We start from the raw sequence: 12,837 nt of genomic DNA, 5'->3' as shown, positions 1-12,837 counted from the left end.
AGTCAGCACAAATGATGTGACGAATCATCTGGGTGAACAAAACTGAACAGAATCGCTTAGTGCCAAGATTTGTTTGATTGTCAACTTTTGTTGCGCTCTCCCTCTCGTGTCTGTCTCTCCAGACCAGGGGTCTGCAACCTTTACTTTCATAGGAACTCTTTTGCCCCAGCTCACCTGGACTGAAGTCATTCAGGAGCCACAAAACCTACTTTATCTTCACAATAAAGACAATAAAATGTATAATAAAATAAAATAAAAAATAAATAAATAAAAATAATCAATAGAAAGAAAAAAATGTGCAAAATTTATAAGATTTCAATAAGTTAAGAATTTTTTCAAATACTGGAATCCCCCCCCCCCCCCCCCCCCCCCCCGCCCAAAAAAAAAAAAAAAAACAGGAAAAACATCAAACATAATTGAAATTTTTTTTAAAGATTTGCCAAAACTCTGTAAATTTGCAAAAAATAAAAAATAAATAAATAAAAATTGTAAATTCTAAAATTTGCTAAATTCTCAAAAATTTTATTTTTTTTTCTAACCAAAACTGGAATTTAAATAATTTGCAAAAAAAAATGCAGGAGTGAAAAAAGTTTAAATTTCAAAAATATGCAGAACCTTTACAAAAAAAAAAAAAAAAAATTCTTCTAAATTAAAAAAAAAAAAAGTCAAAAACTTGAAATAAAAAAAAACTTTTTTTTTAGATAGTGAAAGCTTTTAGCATGAGTTGATTTATGATTAGTTTGAAAACAATGTTAATGTATGATTTTTTTTTGTATTGATGTCTTAAATCATTAATACCCTCTGTAAGAAAAATAAAAATTCCTTATTTTAATAATATTTTTTAAAGCTACTAGGAGCCACCGTAAAGGAGTCAAAGAGCCGCATGAGGCTCCAGAGCCAAAGGTTGAAGACCCCTGCTCTAGACCATAAGAGCTGCCAAAGCCGCCCTCCCTCCCTCTTCATGTCAGTCAGGGTCTCCCTTAGATCCTTAAAATGTCTTACAGTCTTACAGTTATATATACATTTTGAATTATAATTATATTATATTTCATTATTATTATTTAGAAAAAGCGTTTTTGTACTCGTGAGTTCTGATTAAACAGCTTCGTAACAGTTGATATTATCGCCTCAAGCCTGTATTACTCAATATAGGTCATAAAATCTCAGTGACAAGCTTTAAAATCTTAATAAGATAATTTAGGTCCAAAACCCTTAAAACAAGTGAAAAACTCTAAAAAGTTTTGTTTAGTGGGAAAACTATCTTATTGGTATAAAATTTAGCAAATATCACCCTATTCTGAGATATCTAATCTTACTAAGAATTCAGTTTTTGCAGTGTGTCTCTAAAACTCTAAAGTTATGGACAGGATGATCCTTATTTACCCAGAATTCTCTGCATATAGCGTGCACAGTAGAGGCAAAATCCTCAAGGATAACTGCCCTTGAAAAGATATCAGTAATGCATAAATAAAGAAAACAGACTAAATTTCTGGAGAGCTTAAAGCAGCTGAACTCTGCAATGCCATCAAGACGCCCACCAGCTGTACGTCTTCTGGACAGTTACCTTTTCTCTTCAAACATCTGCTCAGGTAGATATCTAAAAGACGTCAGGACGGTTTGAAAGCTGCAGTTAATGAGTGGGACAGACAGATTCATCATCAGCTGGATAAAAAGAGATTTAAGAAACTCTGATGGAGCAGTTTTTATCCAGCGGTGAAGAGGAGACCCCAGTGACAGCTCGACTGCTCCAAACAGGAGCAGCATCACGGCTGGTAAAGAGCCTCCTCCTCCTCCTCCTGCGACTGCTCAACCTCCTGCAGACAGCAAGTCAACTGTGTCATTGGCCTGCTAATGGGAGGGATCACGCCTGGCTGTATAACAAGAGCGGGACAAGCTGTCAGTGGTCCTCTGACAGGTGCAGCTTTCCCAGAATGCCTTGCAGTCGTGCCGCAGAGCGCAGTAGAAGCCTCTGAAACTCCGGCTGCTCTCTGCTGACGAGCCAAACGTGTCCGTCTCCCACAGACACAAGTAATTAGGTTTTCACCCGGGCCGCACGCAGCAGACTGGGAGCATACTCTGCAGCTCCTCCGCTCTTTCTGACTCCCACTCTGCCTCTCTTTCACCTCTGATCAAACTACCTCCAGCTCTCTGTGCCTGTGTTTGTGTGTGTGTGTGTGTGTGTGTGTCAGATACGAGAGAAAGAGGAGAAAAACAACCAGACAGGCCTGAGAGGGAGAGTGGAGATAGTACATATAGCTTCTGCAGCTAGCGCTTCTTTACAATGAATGCCAAAACATCTCAAGAAGGAGACAAGTGAGGAGGCGGAGCCGCTGTCATTCAGTCACACTGAGCGACTTGTTTCCACAGTTTCACGATAAATATCAAACACATGCAGCATCACGGAGGGAGCTCTTAGAATAGTCACATCACAATATTGTATCTGAGCCTTGTTCCAGCTTCTGTCAACCCTTCATCATCGACATCTCACCTCCCGATTCCACAGCGTGTGCACGACTGGTCCATCTGCTCTGTCATGCACATCGTGCTCACATCATTCACTTGTTTTTCAGTTTGAGTTTTAATTCACATCATAACTCATCAGATGATCCTTCATCCTAGTTTATCACGAGACCCAAGCTTTTGTCTGGAGTGTAGGGGTGGGCGATTTTTCCTTTATATTGCAATTAGGGTTTTATATCACGGGTTTCCAACATGAAATAAGGGAAGTCTTTTCAAAACATGATTCTGACTCTGTTCTGTGTTATAAGTGTACACATCCGACCTCACAGGTGGAAAATGTCAAACACTGGGTTAGAAAAAGGCCTTTGCCCACAGTGTGCTTTTGGAAGAGAAACTTGTCCCATTTCAAGCTTGAAGTGACTGTACTGGGTCTGACCAAGGTTAAAATAGTTTTGGATTTGTCATTATAGTTTAGTTTTAGTTAGTTTTGACTTTTTTTTTCCATTACAGTTTAGTTTTAATTTTTTAGTTTTGGAGCTGACATTCTAGTTTTTATTTAGTTTTAATTTTTGCAACAAGGCTTAGTTTTAGTTTAGTTTTAGTTTTTTCATACCTTATTAACCAGGTGCAGGATTTAAAAAGGTCAGAGTAAATATTTTGTAATACAGTTTATTTTCCAGTTCACCATAGAGCTCACTGCTCAGTCAATGCTGATACTGAACTGTTGGCTGCTGCCTTAAACACAAGAAAATAATATAAACTTAATATAAAAATATAAACATAAATTGTATAAAATAATGTTAACATGAATTAAATAAAAATAATAAAACCATAAATTATATAAAACAATATAATATGAGCTTTAATAATTAGAATCTTGGACTTTGTAACAATAAAGTCAGACTCACATGAAATTAAACTGTTACAGATGCTCTGATTCGTTGCTCCACTACGTTTTGTCGCAGCACAGCGCACAGCCAGTCAGTGCAGTAAACAAGCACGTCCCAGTACGTTGCTGTGATGGTGCCGTACGGCGCTGACAACTGCTGAAAACTGTCGTAAAATTGGTTGGGAAAATGTGTTGGATTAATTTAAATCCTAAAGGCTGTTAATATTGTCAAAAACTATAACTAAGGACATTTTGTCTTTAATTTTGGTTAGTTTCATTTAGTTTTATGAACACAAGATACAGTTCTACTTGACTTATCGTTTTTGTTTTCTTTTCTAGTTTTTATTAGTTTGAGTTAACTGCAATGTATTTTAAATTTTAGTTTTCCTTTTTAGTTTCATTTTAGTTAACTATTATAACCTTGAGTCTGACGAATGAAGAATATTTACAGACAAAAAATAACTTTTTGCATTTTATTTAAAAAGGGTGAGCAATTAACTAATAACAGTTTGGATGCCAAATTTGTTAAAATAAGCATTATTGTTTTTTCGGTCCATGAGTTTTCCTAAATTTATGTTTTGTCTGTTTTCTGAAGCCTGTAAGGTTTGTCTAATGAAGCACTAAAGGTATGAGGTTAAATTTGTGCCATCGGAAACTGAAATTGAATTAAAATATTGAATTTGAAAAAGCATGATGTGTAATGGAATTTAATGTTTTGAAATTGACTTAATTTTTTTAATTGAATTTATTTTTTTAATTTGAAATTGTATTTTACGTATGGAAATTCAACTCTCTTTATACTTTCAATTAAAAAAAACAGAAAAATTCAACTCTTTTTATACTTTAAAATCAAAAACACAGAAATCAATTGCGATTCACAAAAGGCAGATTCAGTTTTACAATTCAATTTCACTTTGGAGTGGCACGACCGTTTTGTCATCTTGTGCCCGTTGGGGAGACTAATCGAGCAGATTCACGGACACCCTCCACACCGGTGTTACCCAACCCTGGGCCCTGTTCTACGAAGCAGGATTACTGCCTAGCGAGGTAGTTTTGAGGATAGGTTCCTGATTCCCTGTTCTACGACACGGGATCACTCCTCAGCGAGGCGAGTCTCCATGGCAACGTATGCTGAACGGCTAACCTGCTCCGGGGCAGGTTAGGTTCCAGATTGAACTCGCGGACTATAAAAACCCCGCCCACTGACCAATGAGTCCTCACGAAAAAATGGCTTGTCCGTTCCTAGAGGATCCCGCAGACATCGGAGCTCGACCCACTCTCTTTTTGGGATGACCACCTTTATGAAAATTACTGGTTTTCCAGGGAGGGGTTGGTAGTACATGACACTTTCTACAGGTAGTTAAAGGGAATGAAGAATTCTCATTGCCGTAATAAGATCTTAAATGCCAACACTTCTGTTCCATGACAATATTTTATTGCCCATATTAAAATTGTGACAGGAATTCATGTAGGGCTCATGTGGGCTACATATCACAAAAATGGTAACACGATAGGAATGAACAAATGAATAAAATCATCTAAGAAATAAATTAGGTATGGTGCATGTTACAGTAAAAGTGCATGATGAACAAAATATTTTATTTGAACTACACCACTACACTTACGCATTTAGACTGTCAGCAATTTTCTGCCAGCACTCCTTCTGTGCTTTAGCAGCAGTGACGGTGCTGCTTTTAACGTTAATTACATGTTTCACCTCGTCATACTTCCTCATGATCACCTCCTGCTCCTCCTGTGTGAAGTATGCGCTCCTTCTCTCTCCGGCCTGCTCTGACGCTCCAGACTGCTCCATGTTCGCGATTGGTCAGATGCAGCGGGCTCCGCCTTATATGTGTGCACGCGCTCATTGCCTAGCTGGATCAATTTATGAGGTTGATAACCAGCGTCGTAAAACCGTGTAGCGAGACCGCCGGCTACCGGGCTCAGTTCAGCGAGGTAGCTCCAAGGCTATCTCACTAGACTGAACTTGCTTCGTAGAACAGGGCCCTGGTCCTGGAGGACCCCTGCCCTGCATGTTTTAGATGTTACCCCTCTCCAGCACACCTGATTCAAATGAATGGCTCGTTATCAGGCTCGAGCAGAGCTTGATGACGAGCTGCTCTACACGTCCGCTGACTGTGCCAACATACCTGGGCTAACACTATGGCAGCATTTCTACAAATATAAGCTGAACAATACTATGTATACAGCTGATTTAGTGTCACAAACATTTGTCAGAAGTGCTTATGAATTCATTATTACGGGAGCTTGATAACTGAGGGGCAGCCATCTTTGATTGTCAACTCGGGGGTGGTGCGGGGCGTGTACTAGATTTCATTCATTTCTATACCAGCTATCCCATTTCGGGGTTGCGGAGCCTATCCTAGCTGTCACTGGGCGAGAGGCCGTACCGGTCGCCAGTCAATCACAGGGTAACATAGTAGACAGAAAACCATGTGTATTATGTGATTTCTAACTTGATTATTCAACCCCTGGTCTTCAGGCATCGTTGAACTGACAACCATCCCGCTCAGGGGAGGAGTACAGCTAGAAACAACACAGGAGAGTCCAGGGATGTGAATCTGTGCTCGATTAGTCTCCCCGACAGGCACAAGATGACGTAACGGTCGTGCCGCTCTGAATTGAAAGTTAATTTTAAAACTGAATCTGCATTTTGTGAATTGAAATTAAATTCTGTGTTTTTGAATTTTAAGTTAAAAAAATGAATTCAAGTATAAAAAGAGTTGAATTTTCATAGGCAAAATACAAATTCAATTTAAAAAATTAATTCAATTAAAATACTACGCATACTATGCATAAACTGATCGTCAATCCTCCTTGCGCTCCTACAGGAGTCTCCTTTCTGCTGTCTCTTTGGGACAGAAGTTGCAGTTTGCAAAAAGAATCAACTCCAGCTTTAGTTGAACAAACCTGAAAGCCTGTTAGCTTACAATGTCCATACTTTCAGAATGAGGTGTCATAGGCTGTGACATAAGAAGGGGTGGCCAGGGTGTGCATATACAAATTATCACCATTATCTCCTTTAATGTCACTCTTTACTTTAACAACTATGAGTAACCACGATTGTTTAACTATAATATCATATTTATGATTTTATCATACAAATGTAGTATATGCATCAGCCAGTCTAATAGATTTAAAGTAGTTTCTAATAAAAAGGAAAGATTCCAGCATGGCTGCAAACTTAGTCATTAGATAAAGCAAAAAAAAAATGTTGTAAATGAATAATTTATAAAAGTTTTATGTTTCTAATGTTTTGGGTTTTATTATCTATTTGATTATTATTATTATTATTATTATTATTATTATTATTATTATTATTATTATTTGGTGGGGGTTGAGGGGCTCCCCCACAGTTTAACAAAAAAACTCCTGGAGGAAACCTTGAGCTTTATTACAGAACACATGAGCACAACCAGACACATTACAGCGATAACATCTGCTTTACAGCACCTACGGTAACTCTGCAGGGACAAACGGCGAAAACTAGCAAACACTGCATAGTCTGTTAGCTTAACTCTAACACCTCCATGGCTTCAGTGTCAGCAGTTTGGAAATACATCAAACTAGAAAGTGAAGACACAATGCCCTGCAATTTTTACAAAAGGCGTTAACGTCTACTAAAACAACAAGCAACGTCGTTCACTTACCGAGGAAAGGCTGCTCCGCTGTTTCTCGGCTTCAACCGAACGGATAAATGTCCATGGAGAGAGGACTACAGCTTCCAGAAAGTTCTGAGAAGAGGGTGTGACGCAGGTTTATGCCATCTCAGTTATTCACGGTACGTCCCTCCGTTCAAGCACTTCGTTTAACAGCCTGCTTCACTGAAGCTGTACAGCACAGTCCGTAGCAACCGGTGAGGATGTGATGATGGTGACATCAGTTTGACAACAGAAGTTTGTCCTGTGTTTCAGCTGAGCCTCGCAGCACACTAAATCCCTTGCCATGGATGTTTCAGGTCAGTCAAAGTCATAATCCAGTTTGTAGAAAAATAAATATTCCAATAAAAGGGTAAAAACATCAGACAGTCCCGTTTGTGTAAGTTAGAGGTCTCCCAACGTCTCCGGAGAGTTGCGTTCAGGGCAGCCTCGGATTTTAGCATTCTGTACTGTATGTATACAAGTTGTCCATCATTCAGGGCTTACTGAAGCCATGAAAAGCGTAGAATAATATTATTTTAACAAACCAGTCATTTTCTGCAAATGTTGTAAGAAGACATGAAATTCAAAGCAACGCTAATGAAATCCTCCCGATTACTGCGACATGTTGAGACATGTTGCCGGCTTCGCGTGTGATACATTCAGGTACCCTCGGAAACTTGAGAATCTGACGATAACGCCAATGTTTTCAGTTGTTGGATTGGAAAAAAATGGCTTGTATCTGCCAGTCATTTCAAAATAAATGGTATTTTGATCCCGCCGACGGGTTTCAGATCCAGAGGGTTTCCACTTTAAAACTGGACTAAGTAAAAATTTACTTTATAGGTTTAAGACATATTTTAGCTATTATCTTTTTACTATTAAGTATTGTTAACACACTAAAAAAGAAGTGTGCAGCTTCACTTTCTCACTTCTTCAGCAATGTTTATCTCCAAATCGGATGGGGACTCGGTATCGGCTGATACTCAATATTTAATGATCGGGTTCAAGGAAAAAAATGCTTATCGAGATATTCCTAACGTGGTGATGTATCATTACTACAAGATGACATGTGCTTGTTTAGTTGCAGTTTTAGATAATGGTGTATTGATATGAACCACATGTTTCTGGACAGGCTTGTTACACACTGGACAGAAAAAAAATGGGCACATTCCTCATCTCTTCCCATTTTCGTCTGTTTGACACAAGCAGGCAACAGTTTGAGACACATGCACAGACATACTTTCACAGGACAGATGCAATGTTTGGTTTCTGTTGCTGTAAAAAGTTAAAGGATGCAGCTGGCAGTGTGTGTTTTCTGGGCCATGACTGTACTTCAGACAAATCCCATCCCGAAGAGGGAGCAAATTTCTCTTGGCTCAAACTTACTGATTGTAGCAGAGCAAGTCTTCCAGCTGTGAAGTGGATTTGCACCACAATGTGACAGTGGTTTTATAAAATGACCATTTTTAGGGGATACTGTTTTCCCGATCTTGTTAGCATTAAAGAAACACCTGACTACAAACATTTGCTATTTTCCAATCCGGGTTTACTTTACACTAAAATCCTGTAAATACCAAAAGAAACTAGTGTTTTCTTCCTCGTCTCTGAAAAGTTTCCTATGTTGAGATTCAATTCTTCCACAGCTGCAGCCACATTGAAGTGTGTGCAGAAATAATGTGTGTAAAGGTGCCGAGAAAAAGGCTTGCCAGCTGACAGCCTCCATTAGAGACAGACTGAGCCGCAGATTGAGGTTAACTGGTGCAGATCAAGCTGATAGGGCATGCCAGCAGCTGCTTTCTTATTCATGGCCTGCCTTGTGTAGTGCTGCCTAACAAGAAGAGTAAAGACTCTTTGTTGTAAGAATATCAGACTGTGGTTGTTCAAAGACAATGCTTGATGGGTCCCTTTGGGCTTCAAAGAGTGCAGATATAAGTATGCAACATGGAAGATGTATATCCTTATCATCATGTGAACCATGTGTGAAGGGAGTGTTGGGCCATGTGCAGATGCCTCTGGTGGTGGAGAACTGCATGCTTGCGCAGAGGCAATATCATAGTCTATGAAGTCCAACTGAGACGTGATCATTGCTAGTTGAAAACTTTACCCAATACCCCGCCTGGATGACTTGAGACACAGTCAGCCAAGGCAATTTTTGTTGGTCTCATGGGAGACTTGAAACTCTGTATCAAGAGAAACATGATAATTTCACATATCAAAGCCCATTTAATGGACAGGGGTCCACAATTATGTTCAGAATTTCAAAGAGAATGTAAAAAAGTCACTTGGTGCCTAAAGGAATTGTGGCACCTAAAACTGTATAATATTTAAAGGATATAAATCAAACAAGCAGAATTTCAAGAAGAAATGTTTTTTTGCTGTTGCCTTTTGAGTGTTTTCAAAACTCTATTCCCATGACTTGTTTCCTGTATAGGAAACAAAAACCTCACCATAACCATGTCAAACTAATCTACTTAATTTAAACCTAGCATTAACAGAAACTAAGCTTTAAATGAATTGATGAAGCTCACATTGATATGCAAACAGCTGGCCTTGTACTTAAGAACACACTCCATAGACATGTTGTTGTCCTGAAACAACTTTAGGACCAAAGCTTCTCAGAGAGTGAACCATGTGTGAAGGGAGTGTTGGGCCATGTGCAGATGCCTCTGGTGGTGGAGGACTGCATGCTTGCGCAGAGGCAATATCATAGTCTATGAAGTCCAACTGAGACGTGATCATTGCTAGTTGAAAACTTTACCCAATACCCCGCCTGGATGACTTGAGATACAGTCAGCCAAGGCAATTTTTGTTGGTCTCATGGGAGACTTGCAACTCTGTACCAAAGGAAAATTTCATGACTTCATGCTAGAAAGGGCACCCCACAGGAAGGAAGCCACCTGTATTCACAGATCTTCTAAAAAGTTTGTAAGAAAGCTGCTTAGTTTCTTAAGGAATGCAGGTACTTCAAACCACCTGTCAATAAAAAATGTTTTAAAAGGCCAGCAGAATTGTAATAGAAATGTCTGACAGTTGCTGTGTTAATGTTTCAAAACCAATTTCTTTGAAATTTTTATGTTAAGGAACAAAAACTTTAGTATAACCAAGAAAAGCTAAGCTCCTGTATTTAAATCACACACTAACTAAAATCAGTTGTAAATGTAGTTCCTTTGCTATGATTGATATGCAAAAGGCTGGCCTTGTACTTATGAACACACTCCATAAACATGTTGTTGTCCTGGAACAACTTTAGGACCAGAGCTTCTTAGAGAGTGAACCACATGTGAAGGGAGTGTTGGGCCATGTCCAGATGCCTCTGGTGGTGGAGGACTGCATGCTTGCGCAGAGGCAATATCATAGTCTATGAAGTCCAACTGAGACGTGATCATTGCTAGTTGAAAACTTTACCCAATACCCCGCCTGGATGACTTGAGACACAGTCAGCCAAGGCAATTTTTGTTGGTCTCATGGGAGACTTGCACCACTGTACAAAGGCAATTTTGCAAGTTGCATCTTCAGGTGCTCCCTTACAGACAGGCAGCTTTTTTTAAACTTAAATGCTCTAAAATTTTTTGAAAAAGCTGCTCAGGGCCTCTTGGAATGCTAGCACTTCTAACCATCAAATTCTTAATAAGGTTTATATCAAAAAGGAGCATTTAAGAAGAATGTTGTTGCAGTTTCCGTGTTAATGATTCACAAACTATACATATATATGATTTTTTTCCTTTTTTAGTTAACCAAAACTTTAGGATTACCAGGCAAACTTAAGCTTCTTTACTTTAGTCCTACACTAACTGAAAAAAGCATCAAATGAAGTTCACTGGCTCAGATTAATATGTCAAGGAAAGGCAGTTTTGTACTTCAGAAGTCAAACAAAAGACATGATGTTGTCCTGGAACAACTTTAGGACCAGAGCTTCACAGAGAGTGATTGACATTGATATGCTAAGGGGTGGCCTTGTACCTAAGAACACACTGCTTAGACATGTTGTTGTCCTGAAACAACTTTAGGACCAGAGCTTCTCAGAGAGTGAACCACATGTGAGGAGAGTGTTGGGCCATGTGCAGATGCCTCAGGTGGTGGAGGACTGCATGCTTGCGCAGAGGCAATATCATAGTCTATGAAGTCCAACTGAGACGTGATCATTGCTAGTTGAAAACTTTACCCAATACCCCGCCTGGATGGCTTGAGATACAGTCAGCCAAGGCAATTTTTGTTGGTCTCATGGGAGACTTGCAACTCTGTACCAAAGGAAAATTTCATGACTTCATGCCAGAAAGGGCACCCCACAGGAAGGAAGCCACCTATATTCACAGATCTTCTAAAAAGTTTGTAAGAAAGCTGCTTGGTTACTAATGGAATGCAGGTACTTCAAACCACCATCAATAAAAAATCTTTTATAGGCCAGAAGAATTGTAATAGAAATGTCTGACAGTTGCTGTGTTAATGTTTCAAAACCAATTTCTTTGAACTTTTTCTGTTAAGGTAACCAAAACTTTAGTGTAACCAAGAAAAGCTAAGCTCCTGTATTTAAATCACACACTTACTAAAATCGGTTGTAAATGTAGTGCCTTTGCTTAGATTGATATGCAAAAGGCTGGCCTTGTATTTAAGAACACACTCCACAGACATGTTGTTGTCCTGAAACAACTTTAGGATCAGAGCTTCTCAGAGAGTGAACCACATATGAAGGGAGTGTTGGGCCATGTCCAGATGCCTCTGGTGGTGGAGGACTGCATGCTTGCGCAGAGGCAATATCATAGTCTATGAAGTCCAACTGAGACATGATCATTGCTAGTTGAAAACTTAACCCAAAACTCCGCGTGGATGACTTGAGATACAGTCAGCCAAGGCAATTTGTGTTCGTCTCATGGGAGACTTGCAACTCTGTACCAAGAGCAACATGATAATTTCACATATTAAAGCCCCTCAAATGGACAGGGATCCCCAAATATATTCAGATTTTCAAAGAGAACGCAGAAAAGCCACCTGGTGCATTAGAAATTTTGGCACCTAAAGCTGTATAACATTTAAAGGATATAAATAAAAACAAGCAGAATAACAAGAAGAAATGTTTTTGCTTTTGCATTTTGAGTGTTTTCAAAACTTTATTCCCCTGATCTGTTTCCTGTTAAGGAAACCAAAACCTCACCATAACCATGTCAAACTTATCTACATAATTTAAACCTAGCATTAACAGAAACTAAGCTTTAAATAAATTGATGAAGCTCACATTGATATGCAACAGGGTGGCCTTGTACTTAAGAACGTACTCCACAGACATGTTGTTGTCCTGAAACAACTTTAGGACCAGAGCTTCTCAGAGAGTGAACCACATGTGAAGGGAGTGTTGGGCCATGTGCAGATGCCTCTGGTGGTGGAGGACTGCATGCTTGCGCAGAGGCAATATCATAGTCTATGAAGTCCAACTGAGACGTGATCATTGCTAGTTGAAAACTTTACCCAATACCCCGCCTGGATGACTTGAGATACAGTCAGCCAAGGCAATTTTTGTTGGTCTCATGGGAGACTTGCAACTCTGTATCAAGAGAAACATGATAATTTCAAATATCAAAGCCCCTTTGATGGACAGGCATCCACACATATGTTTAGATTTTCAAAGAGAACGTAGAAAAGCCACTTGGTTCCTAAAGGAATTTTGGCACCTAAAACTGTATAATATTTAAAGGATATAAATCAAAACAAGCAGAATTTCAAGAAGAAATGTTTTTGCTGTTGCCTTTTGAGTGTTTTCAAAACTGTATTCCCATGACTTGTTTCCTGTATAGGAAACCAAAACCTCACCATAACCATGTCAAACTAATCTAC

At 39.1% G+C, this 12,837-nt stretch overlaps 6 non-coding genes across 6 annotated transcripts; all 6 read left to right on the top strand.

Annotated features, from left to right (window-relative positions):
- Positions 1-9,041: 9,041 nt before the first annotated feature.
- Positions 9,042-9,182, top strand: LOC141794051 (U4 spliceosomal RNA). The gene has a single exon (XR_012598498.1). It is a non-coding gene; the product is annotated as a U4 spliceosomal RNA (small nuclear RNA).
- Positions 9,183-9,695: 513 nt separating this feature from the next.
- LOC141794050 (U4 spliceosomal RNA) lies at positions 9,696-9,836 on the top strand. Its single transcript, XR_012598497.1, has one exon. It is a non-coding gene; the product is annotated as a U4 spliceosomal RNA (small nuclear RNA).
- Positions 9,837-10,342: 506 nt separating this feature from the next.
- Positions 10,343-10,483, top strand: LOC141794052 (U4 spliceosomal RNA). The gene has a single exon (XR_012598499.1). It is a non-coding gene; the product is annotated as a U4 spliceosomal RNA (small nuclear RNA).
- Positions 10,484-11,099: 616 nt separating this feature from the next.
- Positions 11,100-11,240, top strand: LOC141794055 (U4 spliceosomal RNA). The gene has a single exon (XR_012598502.1). It is a non-coding gene; the product is annotated as a U4 spliceosomal RNA (small nuclear RNA).
- A 505-nt stretch (positions 11,241-11,745) lies between these two features.
- LOC141794065 (U4 spliceosomal RNA) lies at positions 11,746-11,886 on the top strand. Its single transcript, XR_012598512.1, has one exon. It is a non-coding gene; the product is annotated as a U4 spliceosomal RNA (small nuclear RNA).
- A 511-nt stretch (positions 11,887-12,397) lies between these two features.
- On the top strand, positions 12,398-12,538 carry LOC141794049 (U4 spliceosomal RNA). The gene has a single exon (XR_012598496.1). It is a non-coding gene; the product is annotated as a U4 spliceosomal RNA (small nuclear RNA).
- Positions 12,539-12,837: the final 299 nt, after the last annotated feature.

Source organism: Halichoeres trimaculatus, unplaced genomic scaffold (genome assembly GCF_033239565.1).
Source record: "Halichoeres trimaculatus isolate MK-OKI-2021-1 unplaced genomic scaffold, fHalTri1.1 fHalTri1_scaffold_7, whole genome shotgun sequence".
NCBI lineage: Eukaryota > Metazoa > Chordata > Actinopteri > Labriformes > Labridae > Halichoeres > Halichoeres trimaculatus.
This window is presented reverse-complemented; position numbering and strand designations above follow the sequence as displayed.